Raw genomic sequence first — 19590 nt, 5'->3', positions numbered from 1 at the left:
TTTTTCTTGTCACACTCTTCATTTGCTCCTTATGAAATTCTAAAGTTCATTTTCTTTGAAAAGCATGAAAAATATGAGTTATGAAGCACATTTTATTTTACGACTCTGTTATGCAAATAAAGTTTGCACAAAATCTACATAACAATGGACCCGACTGCATCGTAACAAAGATCTCTTTTGTGAATATTACAATATACCTTTTTTATTACCGGTCTTTGTCGACTTTTGCATGGCCAGTAAGTTTTACGAAAACATCTGTATCTGCGCTGACATTTATGAATTGATTTAATAACACCGTTTTGTATAATTCTTTCGATTTAGGAAAATAAATTTGCGGTGAAAAAATTTTTGATGTGCGAAGTCAATTTTACCCCCCCCCTATCTATTAAAGATACTTGTGGATGCATTACGTTAAATGCAAAAACGGGGCAGGGGATTGGGGTAGACTTTTTTAAATCGAATTTAAATTAAAAACGTCTTCATTTGCTTTGCATTTCTCGCGCTTTTTTCGCTCTCTTCCCTCCAGTGTTCTAAAGGCAATTTTTACATGACATTGATCGCAAGAACACCTTAATGTAATGTTCACTTAGTTGCAAACAAAGATGGCTGCTAGCCATCTTTATTTCTGTTGTTTAAATGCCGCCGAAAGTATGTTTCCCACGCTTTTTGGCTTGGATTACGTGTTTAGCACCTTAACTGACATGTTTTGTACACGCCGCTCGGCACTGATTTTCGTTTAAACATCGCTCATAAGGAAAAAAAATTCCCCTTCCCCAACTCTGAGTTAAAAAAAGTTACGAAATTCATGGCATTACTGTGAGGTTTCGTTTGCGCAAATGAAAAGAATGCCTAAATGAATGAAAGTTTAATTTATTATTATTATTATTTATTTGATCACATACTTTAAATTAAACACATGTAAATAAAATGTGCAAGTCTAGAATTTTAGCATTTAGGTTTTCAGACTTGCATATTTTACCTTACAATTATATACAATTCTTTCTCTCTCTCTCTTTTTTAGCCCAAAGGGGCATTTTGCCCAGATTCATATATTTTAAAACTTTAACGAAATTTTTGATTAACAGACTAAACGGTTTCAAAGCGAGTAATGGCCACAATGTACGGGATTTTTTTTTTTAATCTTCAGTGCGCGAGACTGAAACATATGCTCTTTTTAAATATTTTGTGATACTGCTGTTGAATTGAATTTTATAGTTTAACAACCACGAACATGCTACTTTATAAATAAAGGCAAAGCACAAAACGTTAAAAAAAAGTCTCTTTGGGCGCAATATAAAATCTGAAGGCCTTCAGATTTTTTTTTTTTTTTTTTTTTTTTTAGTATTATTATTTTAATCTTATATCCAACAGCTCATTGCGACTTTATTTTTTTTTAGCCAATAACATGTAGAGATACTAAGATCTCTGTCAGAGAGAACGGAAACTGCTTAGGAAGTAAACGGTAATTAATTTGGAACTTTCTTTGATTGCAAATCACGCTTTAAATGCATACGTAAACGCTACATAGTTAAAAACATTTGCATTTCAATTCAGACTGCATTAATCTGACTACATTAAAAAAGAAAACTCGCGAATAATTTACAGGTAGAATTAACATTATGACTAGTATCTTTTAACAGACAAACAAACCAAAAAAAAAAAGAAAAAGAAAAAGAAAAAAAACCTTACTTCACTGAGAATGATTCTAAAAGAAAAACTACTGAATACAAAAACAAAATTATTCCAGTAATAATAATAATAATATCTTATTAATAGAACGGAGTATGTAATTCAAGGGGGTGTTTTCATAGCAGAATATTTAATAAATAAATGAAGTACTTTGGATAAATTAAACGCAATTTAAACAAGAATTTAAAAAGAACATTGCTGAAACAATCGACTGGGGAAATAACGCAATATAAATTTTATTTCTGCATTACTGCCAAAAAAGGAAAGCAAACTAATAATAAAATCATCACCAAACGGCTAATCAGAGAACTATTAACCCGTAACCTTTCGCTGTCCTAAATACCACTCAACAAAATGTCGTCAATCGTAATACTGTGACGTGCGAGATTTATAGCTTAGCGCTATTGGTGTTGCCATTAACAATTTATAAAAAGGTTGAAGGTGGAAGCACTGTAGTACCCTTTTCGTGACGTCGATCATAAAATGCTTCATAGGAAAATTCCAAAATTGAGTAGTCATCAAGTTGTGTACATTTTCAGCGCAACTCCAATTTTCCCCAGAAAACCGCTTTCGGATTGCTTACTGTACAGTGATTGTTTCGCGGTCTTCTTTAACGAACTTGTTTGCGCATGCGTTGGATAGCACAGACGGTTTTATTTGATTTCGTTTTGTCTAATGCACGCCTTAGCGAATTTTATTTTTGTGTGTCATGAATTCTTTTGTCTTTTGAGTAAATCGCTTCATTTTAAGATATAAACTAATGACAATTAAAAAAAATAAAAAGCCATTGACATAGAATTCCTTTATAATACATAATTTTAAAAAGTTGAATTATTAGTAAATAATTAATAAGCATTTTAAGTAAAAACAAAAAATTAATCTTCATAATAAAACATCTGGAGTTGATATAACGGATAATGAGAAAGCACATTTTACATAAAAACATTTTATTTTTATGCACTGTAATTTAGCTGGCATATTTTTGTCATTTATAAATTTCTTAGCTCTATCTTAAAGATGAAACATCTGTAAGACAGAAATATTAAATATTAATAAAAGCATAAAGTATTAATAAATGGATTATATTCAATGAATTTACTTCTCACCAAAGATTTGTTTTAGTATAATATAAAACAAATGAATTTAACGAATTTTCGATTAACAAACTCAACGATTCCAAAGCAAGCGATGGCAACACTGTACAGGGAAAAGGGAAAAAAAAAAAAAAAAAAAGTATCTCCAGCGCGCGAGACTGTGTATCGAAAATTGTAAAGATATCCTCACTTTAAAATTATTTTGCATTATTGCTGTTAAATTGAATTTTATGGTTAAGGTGCAAAGAACATGATATTTAACAAATAAAGGTAACACACAAAACGCTTAAAAAACGTCCCTTTGGGCGTAATACAAAATGTAAAAACCATCTTTTTTTTAGTCCAAAGGGACTTGAGTCCCGAAGGACTATTGCTTTTGTTTTGGCATTTTGCGTCGGACTCATAAATGTCGGTTCACTTTTCAAACTGTTGCCACAAAATGTTAGAGTCCTGCATTATATTTGAAGAAATTAAATAATGAAAAATCTGCATAAATGTATGTATATTTCTCGTATTGTGATAAAACAACGGTACATAGAACAATCGAATTTTGAATGACGTAATCCTACTACGAATATGGGCATCTGGAATCCCAAACTTTAAATTTGGAATTTGTTTTATTATCGATTTCATATTTTGTAAAACTTTAACGAATTTTTGAGTAACAAACTCAACTATTTAAAAGCGAGCAATGGCAACGTTGTGCAGAAAAAACATTTATATCTCCAGCGCGTGAGTCTCTGTATCGGAAATTCTAAAGATATGCTCGTTTTAAAACTATTTTGCGATATTGCTGTTGCACTGGATCTTATGGTTTAAGTGCGAAGAACATGATATTTAATAAAGAAAGGTAACACACAAAATGTTAAAAAACGCCCCTTTGGACGTAATTTAAAATCTGAAACATTTCAGATTTTTTTTTTTTTTTTAAAGAATATAAGAATATTGTTAGTTCAAATGTGCTTTGTCCCTGAAGGACTGTTGTTTTCGTTTTGCGATTTTGCGTTGGTTCACTATAAATGTCCGTTTCACTTTTCGAATTGTTGCCACCAAATGTTAGAGTCCTGCATTATATTTGAAGGAATTAAATACTGAAAAATCTGCATAAATGTATGTACTATATTTCTCGCATTGTGATAAAACAAGGGTATCTAGAGCTATCGAATTTTAAATGACGTAATCCTACTGCGAATTTGGGCATGTGGAAGCCCAAATTTGGAATTGGTTTTATGATCGATTTCATATTTTATAAAACATTAACGAATTTTTGATTAACAAACTTAAGGATTTCCAAGCGAGCAATGCCAACGTTGTACAGAAAAAAAAACATTTTTATCTCCGGCGCGCGAGAGTCTGTATCGGAAATTCTAAAGATATGCTCAATTTGAAACTGTTTTGCGATATTGCTCTTATGGCTTAAGTGTGGAAAACGTGATATTTAATAAGTAAAGGTAACAGACAAAATGTTAAAAAAACGCAACTTTGGACGTAATTTAAAACCTGAAATCTTTCAGATTTTCTTTTCTTTTATACTTTTTATTATGTTATTTTACTGAACTGTTTCGTATTTATTTCAGTTTTGATGTATGTATGTACTTTGGTCTGTTAACCCCAATTATTTTCTCTTGATTATATATATATATATATATATATATATATATATATATATTAGTATTAACTACTTAAGGTGGCTGGTGGCGCAAGCAGATAATAATAAAGTAATAAAAAAATAAAAGGAAAGCGCAGTAAGTCGAAAAGAGAACTACGTATGTGCATATATTGCAAAGTAGAATTTTATTTACCTCAGAATTATTTACTGGCAACCTTCGCGCATCGTTTTCGTAATATCTCTCTTGAAATGCTGTTGGGTGAAAACACAGTCGTAAAGCATCCACACATTTGGCCCCCGCTAAGTAAGTATCTTCCCACAAGAACACATACTTGGAACTGCACGATACGTTAGTACGTGATGAATAACAGCAAGTCAATAGGAAAAGAGAGTGGGGCACTGCATAACACACATGCAAACGTACGGTGTCTAAAGCAGATTGGGAAGGGAGGAGAGGAAACAAAAACACGCGTAGTAGTCGTAGAAGGCGTGAATTGGGCAGCCATCTGCCTACTAACCCGCCAACCGCACTCCAAGAAGCCAAAATGACACAAGACTCGCAGATGCAAAAGAGGAGATATAGACACACACACGCAAAACGAAATAAAGAGGGGAAAAAAATGGCAAAGAGGAAAAGACTCGGCCGCTAACACTTGAAACAAGGCGCGTGGGTAATATATGAGAATTTCTACTGGCCCACATCTGGGCAGCGTGGGACAAACTTTCGACAAATTTAGTCTGGAAAGCATTTGCATCCACTTTTCGGAAGCCAAATTTAGAATGCGAGTAGGAGATTTGCATCATATACCAAGATGAATATTCTGCCGGACGGATTTTTTTTTTCCCTTTGGATTTATTTATTAAGTAAATGAGATACTAGAGACAAGAGGAATTTATGTGATGTTTAAGGTAAACAATTTTAAAAAAAAATAATTCAGCGTGTGGCAATGCGTTTACTTATCTCAAAATACATTCACAAACTACTAATTTTTCTTTAAAAGAACCATACATTTATACTATTAATAATAATAATAATAGTAATAATAAATTTAAAAAAATCTGAAAGCTTTCAGATTTTACATTACGCCCAAAGGGGCGTTTTTTTAAACGTTCTATGTGTTACCTTTATTTATTAGATATCATGTTCTTCGCACTTACACCATAAAATTCAATTCAACAGTAATATCGCAAAATAATTTTAAAATCAGCATATCTTTAGAATTTCTGATACACACAGTCTCGTGCGCTGGACATAAAAATGTCTCCCCTCCGTGTAGTTTTGCTATTGTTCGCTTTGAAATCCTTGAGTTTGTTAACCAAACAATCGTTGAAGTGTTACAAAATCTGAAATCGACAATAAAACAAATTCAAAGCTGGCTTTCAAAAAAAAAAAAAAAAAAAAAAAAAAAAAAAAAAAAAAAAAAGGCTGTTAAAGGTTTTTTGCGCCGGGGACAATGCTCCCCTTTCTGATTTTGCGCCCCTTTCAGTGTGGCAAGAATGAAAAACATTTCTTTCTAAAATTTCGTAACATCAATTTGCCGCCCCCTGAATGCTGCACCCGGGGACAGATGTCCCCCTTTACTCCACCCTAGCTACTCCACTGTGAAACAACTATAAAATACAAGACTGCAACAGAATTCAGCTGCAAAACACTAAATACCCCTAAAATAGTTTCACCGCAATACGCATGCATCGGCAGTGAAGACTACTTTACATCCGAAAACTATATATTGAGAATTAACTTCTTTATCTTCTTCTTTTGCCTCCATTACCAAATGTCCACATTATTCTACAACGAAACGATTATAGTTTTGATGAAATTAAATACAGAATAATAGAAAAAATGGCGCATTAAATTATTTCTAGCGTAAAAATCTCTCATTTAGGAACAAAGCCAAAATATATATGTATGTTACGGGACGTAAATTTACAAGAAACAAAGGAAAATATAATCTGTAAAATTATATTTTATACCATAACTATAAGCAAGAACTCATTCTGCAATGCACAGAAGAAAGGAAAAAAACACAAGAAGATTTTATTGGCGTAAGGTACTGCAAAATATAAAGGGAATATGACAAAAAAATTATGCAGCAATAAAAAAAAGAATCTAAACATTTTCGCATCACAAATATTATCATTAAATTTAAACTGAATTACTGATTCAAAAAAAAAAAAGGAAATACTTTGATTTGTTTTTCTTTATGAGTTACGTCAAGAACTTTTTTTTGCACAACTTTATCAAACATGATATAGCCAAGAAAACAAAACAAAACAAAACAAAACAAACAAACAAAAAAAAAAAAAAAAAAAAAAAAAGGAGAGAGAGAGAGAGAAAGAAAGAAAGAATCACACCAAAATGCGCAAAATAGGTTTTACAAATAACGCATTTCATTAAGAAAATCATTAATGTAGAAAATTAGAAATATTCATTTTTAAAATTCCATAATTTATTTAAAAAAAGAAATGACAGAAAACCATAAAAACTTAAGCACAGGGGGGGGGAATTATTATAATTATAATTATTATTATTATTTTAAGACGTCACACAACGCCAATCCAAAATATCTGGGATTTCTACACTTGAGGGCGCTGACATCGCCTTGTGCAAAACGCTTGCATTCTTTTCAGCTCAGAAAAGAAAACCCAATTCGAACCTCATCAAGAGAACGAGGAGAGTGCACTTCTTTGCTTACTAGATGCGATAGAAGAATTTCCGTGGGTGGATTTTGCACCCTGCAGCACCCACGTATCTGCGACCGTACCGGGAAACAAAAGAGTCTTTTTCTGCCATCGCATACCGTTCTTTGAAAGCAAAGTAGTGTAATACAAATGTTGCCAAGCGCTTTCCAAAACGGCACATTTAATTTACAATGCCTTTCCTATATGCGGGCACATAGGATACAGACATCGATTATAAAAGATACAGAATTTCTTCTGTGTAGCTAACAGAGAAAGGTTAAAAGGTCACACCTTATTTTTCATCCTATACAGGCAGATAACACTTGATAATGCCTACTTGTTGTCGTAAAAGCATAACAGCCTATTTATATACATACATATGATACGATTGATGCAACAGTTAGACCTCAATATTACTAATTTTTTTAATATTTTTTTTGGCAACAGTGTTATTGAATAGAGATATGGGGAAGGGGATTCATCAAAGCAGTAATTACATAAACGCTTCTTTAAGACAGTTCTGGAGTTGTATGAACATAGTATTTTGTATGAACCAACTGTTTACTTCGTCCGTGATTAATTATCTTGATGGTGTAAGTTGTCAGACTTATTATACAGCATATTAAACAAATATGCTTATAATAAAAAAATATTTGAATAAAATACATCAACATTCAAAGTTATTACTAAGACGAACCTTCTGAACAATGAAAATTGTATTAATTTTCCAAAAAATGTTATTTAATATTTATGATAAAAAGTTTGTAAAAATACAGTAATAAATGAAAAAATAATCAATATTTACGTAACCCCCACCAACACACACACACCCAAAAATATAGTCGAATTTATTTGGGAAAATGAAAAATTTTTTATCGTCTGCAAAAAGTTTCGCATTTTTACTTATGAACCAACCGTTACAATTACTCAGCTTCAAATAAAATTTAATGAGGATATAAAAGTAGAAATATGCCTTGCAAAAAAGACTTGCTCCTCCCCCCCCAAAAAAAAACAGTTTTTAATATTTCCACGAACGTTTGAAAACATACATATAAGCTAAAGAAAACCACTCTTCTTTTAACAGCATCTCACTGCAATACAAAACCTTCGTCAAATATTTTATCGAACGATTAATTATAAAAGATAATTGTTGCAAATCTGCAAAACAAACTATTATTGCCAAAGAAAGAGTCTTAAGAATATTAAACGTACGTTTAGCCAAGTCTTCATTTAAAAAAATTTCATATTATATAAGCATGAAAGGTATATATATCGCAATTTAAATATACCTCTAAAAAATTTATGCAAAAGTTTCCTGTAGACAGGAAACTTTTGCATAAATTCAGGTACAAATTATTCCAAACAAAATCTAACGGCAAAGCGCGCCATTTTACCTATTTACATTTTCAATATTGTAAATAAAACCGGCGGATAGAAAACACTATTAACTGCTGAAATGGTTTTAAATTTAACGAATCTACGAGCAACAGAAAAGACTTTTTTGGGGGGTGGGGGTTAAAATTATAAAAATAAATACATTATACTGCATTATTTTATGTGAAACAACTTCATGCTTTCACACACACAGGCTTTACATGCTCTTCTACAGCATTTTCATCTTATATAATTTTGATTGATCCCATGATTAATTATCAAGAATTATTACAAATGTCATTACTAATTGTTATCCCATTTTAAGGGAATTCCATGTATCCGACACATGCAGATTGAAATAATTAATATTATTAATCAGGAACTAATAAGCTTAATAAAAGAATTTCACACGATTTTGGAAATAATTCATCGATTCTTGATGAGGTTCGAATTGGGTTTTTGGATTTATATTTCACATAATTTCTTAACTTACATTAAAAATAATTAAAAAAGTTACAAATAATAAATTTCTTTCTTATTTTAATAAAATTATTGAAAATTAAAAAATATAAATTTATTTCATTCGACTAGCTAATTTTAAAAATTATATTTTTTAACTCATAGAATTTTTTAATTTAGATTTATTACTTCATTTATTCAACCAGCAAAAATGCACCTAAAATAGTTTTGTTGCTGTGAGATTCATAAATGCAGCTTGTGGTCGATGCCCCAGACTTACAAATGCTGATAAAATAATTTATGAAATAAACTGATTTCTGTATCAGAAAGAGTAAGTTGAAGTATCCTTCAAAGTTCACTGATAAAGGTAATTAATCTACACGGGGCTGTTCGCACATTTTTCAGACGATTTTCATTGCATTTACAGAAATATTTTACCTAAAAGTTTTGTGTTTTAAATGTTCTATATGATAATCCTTAGTCTTCACTGTCTTTCTACACCGTTATTTCCCCCCAAAACAATAAATATTTGTATAGTATCGAAAGAGGTAGTTTATCCTATTCCTCTTGAAAGCTTTCCAAAGTCTAAGGAGAGTTGTAGATCGACGTTTGGACAAATCGTTTATTAAAAATTCCATGGGTGATTATATGTTAAGATATTTAGTAGGAGATATGAGTGAAAAGCATGGTCTTGATACACGCATCTTGTTCCATTTTTCCAAGAAATTAGCAAAATTATCAAATATGTTCTTGATAATATAAGGAATTGGGCTTAACATTTTTCTCAACTCTCTTCACTTTTAATTTGTTCTTATATGAAAACCAGCAATAATCATAAATCCCTTTGAAATACTTTCTTTAGATTCTTTGAATTACGTTTTAAGATTTTGTTCCTCATCTTTAATGATAATAAATGGATCTCTTTATTGCACTCATTAAAATACACCAAGATTCATATATTGTAACAACATTTTTCCATTTTTGTCCGAATAAATGTTTCTCATAAAGAATTCTGCAGCGCGTTTTGCGTTCGGTAAAATCAGCATTAATCACTTCGTTTAAAGCTAACACTGAGCATTTTAATGACTCTGCAAATGCCCTTTGACTTGGCGGGTTTTCTTTTAACATTAAAGATCTTACTCTGCAGCATTCGAAACATTCCATTTCTTCCTTGGATACCTATTTATAACAATTTTTCCACTTGAAGCCACACATTGAAGTTTTTCCCTTTTTTGCTGACAATAACCCATCGTACTTTTAGATACTGAAAAACCAAGGCTTGTAGAGACATTAGGCATTTTTGAATGCTGAAGAAGTGAAAAATGAGCAGACAAGTATTTTTGAATGCTGGAGAAGTGAAAAATGAGCAGACAGGTATTTTTGAATGCTGGAGAAGTGAAAAATGAGCAGACATTAGAGATTTTTGAATGCTGGAGAAGTGAAAAATGAGCAAACATTAGGTATTTTTGAATGCTGGAGAAGTGAAAAATGAGCACACATTAGGTATTTTTTAATGCTGGAGAAGTGAAAAATGAGCAGACAAGTATTTTTGAATGCTGGAAAAGTGAAAAATGAGCAGACAGGTATTTTTGTATGCTGGAGAAGTGAAAAATGAGCACACATAAGGTACTTTTTAATGCTGGAGGAAAGAAAAATGAGCAGACATTAGGTAATTTTAAATGCTAGAGAAGTGAAAAATCGGCAGACAAGTATTTTTGAATGCTGGAGAGGTGAAAAATGAACAGACATTAGGTATTTTTGAATGCTGGAGCAGTGGAAAATGAGCAGACATTAGGTATTTTTGAATGCTAGAGAAGTGAAAAATGGGTAGACAAGTATTTTTGAATGCTGGAGAGGTGAAAAATGAGCAGACATTAGGTATTTTTGAATGCTGGAGCAGTGGAAAATGAGCAGACATTAGGTATTTTTGAATGCTGGAGAAGTGAAAAATGAGCACACATTAGGTATTTTTTAATGCTGGAGAAGTGAAAAATGAGCAGACAAGTATTTTTGATGCTGGAGAAGTGAAAAATGAGCAGACAGGTATTTTTGAATGCTGGAGAAGTGAAAAATGAGCACACATTAGGTATTTTTTAATGCTGGAGGAAAGAAAAATGAGCAGACATTAGGTATTTTTGAATGCTGGAGAAGTGAAAAATGAGCAGACAGGTATTTTTGAATGCTGGAGAAGTGAAAAATGAGCAGACATTAGGTATTTTTGAATGCTGGAGCAGTGGAAAATGAGCAGACATTAGGTATTTTTGAATGGAGAAGTGAAAAATGAGCAGACAAGTATTTTTGAATGCTGGAAAAGTGAAAAATGAGCAGACAGGTATTTTTGAATGCTGAAGAAGTGAAAAATGAGCAGGCATTAGGTATTTTTGAATGCTGGAGAAGTGAAAAATGAACAGTGTCCTCAACGGGACTTGAAGCTGCACATCTCGAATATGCGCCGAGTGTGCTACCGTTACACCACAAAGTGTGCTACCATTACATGCAGAGGAGGGAGAAAATACCTTATAGGCTTTCAAAGCGTTTATGAATAACTAACTACGAATAATATTTTTTGAAAAAAGCACAAACGTAGCCTTTTATTCATTACTTTATTAAAAGTACCATTCTGCATGAAAACAAAACTGTCAAGTGCAGTAGACGATAATTTATTCTTTCAAAAATATAGCTGCAGTTAAAAAAATTTCCAAGCAGACGATATTTTTATAACAAAGCAAAATCGTCTAACAAATGTGCAAACAAACTCAACTTAAAATACACTTATAAAACGTCAGTTTGATTTAAAAAATTCTGTCACATAAACAATAATAATAAAAAAAGAGAATGAATAAAAAAGGAACATGAATTTCACTTCCTTGTTTATTTCGAACACGAGATAAGGGAATTAACGAGCGTGACAAAACATTTATTACGAAGATTTGGCAACGGGAAAGTCAGTTAATACCACTTCCTCGATCACAGCTCTGGAAAAAGCAACGAGTTTTCAACTTCACTGACTCGGACAAAATGTAGCGTACATATCTGACAGACAGCATTATCCTGACATAAATAGTCCCCGCAAAAAAGCGCTGGATTTAATATGCCCAGTAATATACTTTATTTTTGGAAAATGGAAAATATTGTTACGTACTTACAACAGGTAAGTTTAAGAATGAAAAATACGTTCTTCATACCTTGATGTCCACCACTGCAATCTTTCAATGAAATTCGTAATAACGTTTTCCCTTCCCCTTCGTTGTTACAGGAATTCCTTGCTGTATGCTAGAATAATAACAATACTATCTAAGTATCTTCGTTGTTAGTCTTTCTAGGACTCCACATTCAGAATTTCTGCGACTTGCAATAACACCCCAACATGCAATAGTGTTGTTTTCGATAGAATGGCTGGATCAAGAAACGTGATGATTTAATGTCTATTGTCAAATGTGGGTCTTCAAAATCTTTCGTGAATCTGCGAACTATTCTTTCATTAAGTGTTATTTTCAAGTCGTGCTATTTTCAAAAAGTGCACAAAACTTCCCAACAGTTTGCGAATTAGTACTCTCCATTCCTGTAATGAGTTTTCGCAATCAAAACTTGTTGTTTCTTTGCGTACCGCGCCATGTCTCAAGCTAAGAAATGAGCTAACAGTGATAAAATACCAGTGTTTCCAGGTCAAATCAACTCGACATTCTTAAATCGAAACATATGCCTGTTTTAAATATGTAAAAGTATTTTCCATTTCTAAAAAGTATTTTCCATTTTTTCATTTTGAGGGCATATTAAATCCGACGCTTTTCTTGGGACAGCCTGTATATTGACTTCCAGCAAGGCCCGAATATAAATATATTTTTTAAATTACCAAAAATGCGAATGAATACTGCACAAGCATTTATATCCACAAAGAAAAAAATAGCAACTTAGAACACATCTTTAAGCAAAGAATGTGGAGCCATAAATCTAGGCAAAATTCAGCTTCAGACCAATGCTAGACCTCATAAAATAACTCTGTTAGGTAAAGGGTAAAGAGATTCAGATCTATAGTCTTCAAGAGTAAAACCGTTCACTTTGCAGGAAATATGTCACTTCTATCAGTAAATAATATAAAAGGGAAACAACTACAACAGCGTCAACTATTGAAGGAAAGTGTATTAAAAAATTTTTCGAAATTATAATATGAATATCTAATCGAAATAAAATCGATACCTTAAGTTGGGAGGTTTTGATGACTCCAGAAAGCTAGGAAGAAAATCTTAAAAAATGGTTAAAGGACCAACAATGACTAACGATGTAAGATTTATTAATTTGAACGTTTCTGACATAAAATTCTCACTTCTGAAATACACACCAATCAACTTTAGAATCAATAAAAAAATAACATTGGAGTCTTTTGACTAAAATTTTTCAGTTTTGAATATTTATAAATTTAAAATCACTTTAACCAGCTCTGGCTTCAACGGTTCACACCCATGCATTCGTGGTTGTATTCTTCCGACACAGAATTTTACTATTGAATATCACCAATAAATTTTAATACATTTTTGATAGCATTCAGGTCCTTCAAGCCTATATCATAATTAATAGCCACCCAAATGGAAGAGTGGCTAGTGTACTGCTGAAACGATGGGCCCGGGTTCGATCCCGGAGAAGGTCTGGATTTTTGTACGCGTTAGTGTTTGTGCGGCGAAGAGGTACTTAAAATATACGACAAGCCAAAATCCTTTCGAGAGGTTGGTAGCAGAGGAAGTCGGAATTTCATTTGTGGCGGAACCTCAGCAATTAACAAGACTAAGGCGATATCTAGCATGCCTACTTGCACAGGGTGCATGTTTTCTTCTTTCTTTTTGTTTAACTTCAAAAATGATCGAAGACAAAAGAAACATCAATAAGATACTTCTCTGCACTTCGTTACCAATATCATTTTTGCACTTACTTCCAGAACCAAGCTTTAGCCCACCATCACCCCCAGAAAATCATTTGGAACAGCGAGTGGACAGTCGTTCTATGCAGGTTTCATAATTAAAAATGTGATGTGGATACCACATGACATCCTCGTACAGTCTATTAAATTTTACACATTTTTTGCTGCATTTCATCTAAATTTGTTTCCTCGAATTTCATTAGGGATGTATTTCTCATTCAATTATTTCAGTTCTCACTTAGCGGCGAAGCAAAAATGCATAAAAACACAAAACACCTTCATTAAAAATTGAAGAATAAAGAAAAATATAAAACACCAAATACAGTTAAAACGATTAAAGAATATAATAATTTTTCGAAATAAATTAAGCGTTTTTAGGTAAAAGCAAGCAATTTGGCCAGCGAGCAAGAAGAAGCCCAAAACTGAAAGTTTACTTTTGGTCCCACTCGGCTGAAAGACGCTTAAAATGCAGAATCTGACTTAATCCACTATTCTGCTAAGTTTAAAATGTACACAAATATGGCTGCTCTTTTAAGCTTAGTTGTAAGTAAACAATTTTAAACTTGTTGATAGATAATTTTACAACAACTCACGGAGCCGGGTAACAGAGGGTATACTCGGCCGATTGCAATTAAAACGGAAGGTGCACAAGTACATGTTATAGCAGTCCTATATACAAAATTTCAATGTTCTGAGGCTACTCGTTTTTGAGTTATGCGAGATACATACATGCGTACGTACGTACGTACGTACAGATGTCACAAAAAATATCTTCTGAATCCATTTCACAATCTGTTTTGGGAAAAAAGAGTCCTTTATTCTGTCCGCACATACATACGTAACGCAAAAATATCGTTTAGGTGGAATCGACAGCGGTCAAAATGGATATTTTCGTTGAAATACAATACCGGAAATTTTTCGTCATTACAATACTTCCTTTACTTCGCACAAGGAAGTAAAAATGGCCGACTTTGTTGGTGAATGCGAGATATTTTAATAAAAATCTAAACTTCAGGATAAATAAATTTGCTATAAAACATCACAGGAAAGGGGAAGGGTGTCCAGTACTTATTTTACCAACATATTTAGAATATAAAACATATTTAGAATATAAAACGTAATAAATAATAATAAAAAACTGACAGTAAAACACTATCTTCCCTTCTAAGTCTCTTCATGAAAGAGGGGGAGTTCAGAAAAACAATAGCAGCCGCTACATAATCGTCATCTGAAGCGAAAACAATTCATTATGACGCTCTTCTCAAAAGGACAGCTAATTGTGAACTTTTCCTGTAATAATAAAATGGCCAACAAAAATTAACAAGAGGGAAAAAAAAAAAAAACTGAAATGTTTCAGATTTTAAATTACGTCCAAAGGGGCGTTTTTTAACATTTTGTGTGTTACCTTTCTTTATTAAATATCATGTTCCTCGCACTTAAACCACAAGATCCAGTGCAACAGCAATATCGCAAAATAGTTTTAAAACGAGCATATCTTTAGAATTTCCGATACAGTGACTCACGCGCTGGAGATAAAAATGTTTTTTCTGCACAACGTTGCCATTGCTCGCTTTGAAATCCTTGAGTTTGTTAATCAAAAATTCGTCAAAACTTTAAAAAATAGGAAATCGATCATAAAACAAATTTCAAATTTCAAATTTGGTCTTCCACATGCTCATATTTGTTGGAGGATTACGTTATTCAAAATTCGATGACTCTATCTACCGTTGTTTTATCACAATACGAGAAATATTCATACATTTATGCAGATTTTCATTATTTAATTTCTTCAAATATAATGCAGGACTCTAACATTTTATGGCAACAGTTTGAAAAGTGAACCGACATTTATCCGTCCGACGCAAAATGCCAAAACGAAACTAATAGTCCTTCGGGATTCAAATCCCTTTGGACTAAAAAAACTCGAATAAGGATGCAATTAAACAAACTCAAAATAACGAACCGTTTAATTATTTTCTTCTGCGTGTATGAACCTAATCAAAACAGTAAAACAATGATTAAAGCAATGATGGAAATACAAATTTAATGATGTAACACTTAATTCCTTCCAATCACTGAAAAATAAAGCATTTATTTTACAGCTCTAAAACGGAAAAAAAAAAAAAAAAAAAAAAATAACATTACTAAGTTTCCTTCGCTTTTTTTTTTTATTCTTAAATCATTATTATCATTTATTAAATTGGTCATTATTATGTATCTGGATTTAATTAATTTTGTTTTCTCAAGAAATTATATAGCATATATTGTCGCGTGCGTAGGGATTCATTACGGACTGAATGCACACAGAACCGATGATAGTTTGATAAAATTTATTTTATCAAAAGAAGTATTTTATAGTTCTGAAACTTTCCACAAAAATATTTAAAGCACAGTGGAAATTCTTAAAAAGGATTAAGTAAATTATATACTTTTGTCCCAGTGCTACTTCTACTTATTAGTAGCATGCTAAAATTTGACCTTTTAATCTATAATTAATTATCCTAATTCGTAATTAAATGATTTTTGGATCATTAATTCACTTTCAGTTATTATTATTCATTCATATTTCAGTTATTATTAATTCACCCATATTCCAGTTGTTATTATTATTCATCTATATTTCAGTTATTATTAATTCACTCGTATTCGAGTTTCATTTATTTATATTTCAGTTGTTATTATCCTTCATTCATATTTCAGTTATTATTAATTCATTCATATTCGAGTTTCATTTATTTATATTTCAGTTGTTATTATCCTTCATTCACATTTCAGTTATTATTAATTCATTCATATTCCAGTTTCATTTATATTTCAGTAGTTATTATTATTCAATCATATTTCAGTTATTATTAATTCATTCATATTCCAGTTTCATTTATATTTCAGTTATTATTATTCATCTATATTTCAGTTATTATTAATTCATATTCCAGTTTTATTTATATTTAAGTTGTTATTATTATTCATTTATATTTCAGTTATTATTAATTCAATCATATTCCATTTTCATTTATAATTCATTTGTTATAATTATTCATTCATATTTCAGTTATTAATTCACTCATATTACAGTTTCATTTAAATTTCAGTTATTATTATTCACTCATATTTCAGTTATTATTAATTAACTTGTATTCTAGTTTCATTTATATTTCAGTTGTTATTATTATTTATTCATATTTCAGTTATTATTAATTCACTCATATTTCAGTTTCATTTATATTTCAGTTGTTATTATTCATTCATATTTCAGTTATTAATTAATTTACTCATATTTCAGTTCCATTTAGGTTTCATTTATTATTATTCTTCATATTTCAGTTATTATTAATTCACTCATATTTCAGTTTCAGTTAGAAAGAATATTTCGGTAGTGGTAATTAATCATCCTTAGCTTATAAGTAATAAATATTTACTATATTTTTCAAAAAAGGCCCGTATAATGTCTTCCTCAAACTTCGATTTCAGCTTAAAGCAGCATTTTAATATTTCCACTGTCAAGCTCTACTTAATTATCCGTATATAATAATTATAAACATTTACTAAAAATTATAAAAAGTTACAAGTCTATTTTAAATAATAATATTTCCATTTTCAAATTTATCATTTAATTATTTAATAAAAGTTGCATTTTATTTATAATATTTCTCCTGGGGTCATTTAACTGATTATTTGTCACGTAACTCTCTCAAATTTTATTAAATATTAAATCCAAAATCTTTCTAATGAATTAATTTTGATAAACATTTATTAGTGCTTTCAATTTAATTACTTAATTGCATGCCTTTGAATTAAAACCGAACTCTTTATAAAACTCTCGCTTAATTTAAAATTTTCAATTAATACTCCTTAATATATTAAATGTTAAATTATTGCTATAATAGCTGCTACCCTTATCTTCACCATTTTGCAATTTTTCGGCAGAATTCCCGTCAATAGCTGTGGAAATGTACTGCTATTAATTAGGCGGAGGAAAAGTGTAAAACGACCAGCCTGAAAGTCGCTTGGTAACGCTATTTAATCTCCTAACCTGTAATTACTTAACCAAACGATTCCATCTGGGCAATAGTCAGCTTAGGATTAAATGTAAAATCTCTGGAAGTTTGTTTCAATCAATAGCCAAGGCAACCATATCAACGCGCAAGAATGGAATTTATTTAAACAAAGTAAATTTAATTTTTGTATAAAGCTGCGATGTGGTATATTTCTTGTATTTTTAGTTTACACCTTCTCTCTCTATATATAAATAACTCAATTAATTGCATTTGGCTATTTAATGACATTTTATGGCTTAAGCCACAAGGATTCCATTTGAAAAGCATTTAATTACTTGAAAAACTTGCAAAGAATTCATTTATTAGACATAAGCCAAAGCAGCAACGATGGTTGTACATCAAACTCTAATTAAACCTAAACATGTTTATGTCTACACTAAACACCTAAAGGTGCCGGATATAATCGCGATTTAATTTTTTTTTTCGTCGCAATTAATTTCCGGAGCTGATTCAAAGAACCGATTAACTGACGTGAGCGAATTTACTCTGATTCCAGAAAAGAGAGCTGTAGCTCTTTTACAGTTCACTGACAGCTCTGGTTGGAAGCGTGCCAGCAACAGAGAGCTCTGGTTGGAAGAGTGCCAGGAACAGAGAGCTCTGGTTGGAAGAGTGCCAGGAACAGAGAGCTCTGGTTGGAAGAGTGCCAGGAACAGAGAGCTGCTATGGATAAAAGAATATTTATCCTCCTATATTAAAAATGAGTTTAATTTTTATCATTCCCAAACTTTTAAATTCTTTTTAGAATTTTATTATTGGTTCTATGTAGAAAGGACGTTTTAGAGAATCACAAAACTACAGTTGAAATAAAATTAGTTAAAGAAAAAGAAGTTAGCGTTTGATTGAATTGATTCTTCCAATCCCACAGCTCACTGGATACTTTTAACTCTGCGTTCCAGCCTCGCTAACCGCTCTCGATCCCACGGCTCGTTCGACTCCCTCGCTCCATCCTCGTTAACAGCTTTGGATTCACCCCTCGTTCCGGATCTTTCTCATCAAGGTTATTATTAGTGAGCGGTGAGTCATAAGAAATCGATCGGTTTCAGCCATCGAACGTTTCTGATCCGAGCCCATCTAAGAGGGGTTTTCCCTATCTCTAATTTCTGGTCAAGATTTTAGCGATGCTTAAATTTTAAAACGAGTTACCATTACACTTACTGAAAGTATGTATTTATTAAAACATTTCTTTAAAATTATACCGGTGGCTAATATTTTAAAACGAGATGCTATTCACTATGTCGAAATTATTCTAAAAAGTACTTTTTAAAATTATTATAGTTAAAGAAACTAAATAGTGAAGTATATACATGTATGTATGTATGTCTCTCACACTGTGAAAAAGCAATGTTACCTAGAGCCATCAAATTTTGAATAACGTAATCCTCCACCCGAACATGGGCCTCTGGACGGACGAATTTGGATTTTTTTTATTGTCTATTTCATATTTTGTGAAACTTGAGCCAACTTTTTGTTGAAAAACTCAACGATTTCAAAGCAAGCAGTGGCAACACTCGAATAGAACATTTTTATTTACAGCACGCGAAACTGTCTATCGGAAACTCTTAAGATATGCTCTTTTTAAATATTTTTAGCCCAATGTGACGTTGGCCCAAATGCTCTTGAAACGTGTACGTGTCTGTAAATGGGAAAAATTAAAAAAAAAAAAAAAAAAAAAAAAAAAACAGCTTGTTTAAGCGTAATATAAAACCTGAAAGC

General features: G+C 31.6%; 1 protein-coding gene across 2 annotated transcripts in view; it reads right to left on the bottom strand.

The window, feature by feature from the left end:
• Window positions 1–19590, bottom strand: part of LOC118205345 (midnolin-A-like) — a 77182-nt gene that overhangs the window by 45623 nt on the left and 11969 nt on the right. The window contains exon 1 of one of the 2 annotated variants that reach the window (XM_085827211.1): window positions 4586–4811. The exons of the other annotated variant lie outside the window; for it this stretch is intronic. The gene's annotated coding sequence lies outside the window, so the exon portion shown is untranslated. Of the gene's footprint in view, window positions 1–4585; window positions 4812–19590 lie in introns of those variants that run through there. 2 annotated transcript variants of the gene reach the window in all.

Source organism: Stegodyphus dumicola, chromosome 11 (assembly GCF_044657685.1).
Source record: "Stegodyphus dumicola isolate Sdum_Otavi_A_Nest chromosome 11, ASM4465768v1".
Classification (NCBI taxonomy): domain Eukaryota; kingdom Metazoa; phylum Arthropoda; class Arachnida; order Araneae; family Eresidae; genus Stegodyphus; species Stegodyphus dumicola.
The sequence above is the reverse complement of the archived record's forward strand: the minus strand, read 5'-3'. Positions and strand labels throughout refer to the sequence as shown.